Below are 1,683 nucleotides of genomic sequence, written 5' to 3' on the forward strand. Positions count from 1 at the left end.
ATGGTCAAGGATTTCAAATAAAACGGATATTTTATTTACATTTGATTTTGGACACTTGTACCTGTGTTTGGGATTTTTAATACTTAAACTTTTTCCGCTGTTATTTACTCTGAACTGGTTTTAAATACAAAGAATTGTTTGGTTTTAAATTTTTGTGAAATTGTGGATGTGATGACCAACTGTAGGATTCCCGGGTTTTGGGGTCTTACACACATGGGGACAAGCATGGATGCAATAAGAAGATGTCACGTGATTAAAGCAAGGACTTCGAGCACAGTTCAGTTCCCCGAGCAAGATTTACATCCAAGCATGCTAAAGATTGCTGAATAAGAAGACTGAAAGAAGAATGAGCTTGGTCAATGGACTAGTTGGAGCAAAGCATGGATTAGTCAAGAGGAATGAAGCTTGCTGGAGGAGAATATCTTCACTAAAGATATTCTAAGTAAAGTATGCTCGAGGACAATCATCGAGCATACCTAGTGTAGTGAGTCTGCTCGAGCAAGATTGTTACCTTGCTCGAGGACTCAACACTTGTATTATTTTGTATTTCATTATGTAATGATTAGGAAGTTCTAGAAGGAATGTCAGGGTCTATAAATAGAGTCCTAGGTTTCCATGTAGGGCACGGATACGGATAACGATGCACACAATACGAGAAACATTCTAAAAGAATATTCAATTTGTTTCCTCGTACTGCCGCCGCCGCCGTCACGCATGAAACCCTAGACATTCCTTTCACTGTTACGTTAATGACTCATTTTAATATAGTGAATCTTTGTATTTGAATGTGCTCTTATTGATTACTTATTATCATTTCGTGTTCGCTATTTTCACTCCTTTGTTCCCACTAGTTGGATATCCTGATTCCGCCGGGATATTCAATAGGACTTTGGGTTACAGAGTTGGTGTGTTCTTGTCAACCTTTCTAAGGTTTCACCCGACTCAAGGTCCTGACAATCGTTCAAAAGGTCAAAGTCAAATGTGTCTTCCATCCGTAAACTGGAGACAAAGCCAACCGTTTGTACAAATCATAATGTTTTAAAACCAAAATATAAATGGTTGCCTATGTCTCCGGTGAAAAAGTATTCAAAGCCTTCCTGTTTGATTTTTGATAATTAGGAAGACATGTCATGGCAACCCATGACACGGTTAAATAAGGCAGGTTTACCCAGAAAGACTATGGACTGGGTACCCAAAACGAACTAATCTCGCATATCGTGTAGGAACAGCTATGGAGGAATATTATCAGACCGTGGTTTGTTGATAGTGGCTGTTCCAGGCACATATCAGGAGACATCTCTCAGCTGAGCAACATTCAAATCTTTAATGGAGGGTATGTTTCCTTTGCGGGAGGAGAGAAGGGAAAGATTACTTAGAAGGGTAATGTGAGTAATGGTGTTCTGAAGTTTGAAAATGTGAACTATTTTCCGTAGTTGAACACAGTCTGCTCAGCGTCTCACAGATTTGTGACAAAGGTTTCTCAACTCATTTTACCAACAAAGAATGTTTGATTCTGAAGCCTGGTATCATTATACCAGAGGATTGGGTTCTTGTTAGATCTCAAAGGAAAGACAATGCCTACCTGATTGACACGAATAAGAATGTTCCTGACGAAATTACGTGTTTGTTTTCAAAAGTGTCGAAACACAATGCCATGCTTTGGCATCGTCGTCTTGGTCATGC

Source organism: Bidens hawaiensis, unplaced genomic scaffold (genome assembly GCF_021521415.1).
Source record: "Bidens hawaiensis isolate Kalapana, Puna unplaced genomic scaffold, B.hawaiensis_p1.1 tig00012972_1, whole genome shotgun sequence".
Taxonomy (NCBI): Eukaryota; Viridiplantae; Streptophyta; class Magnoliopsida; order Asterales; family Asteraceae; genus Bidens; species Bidens hawaiensis.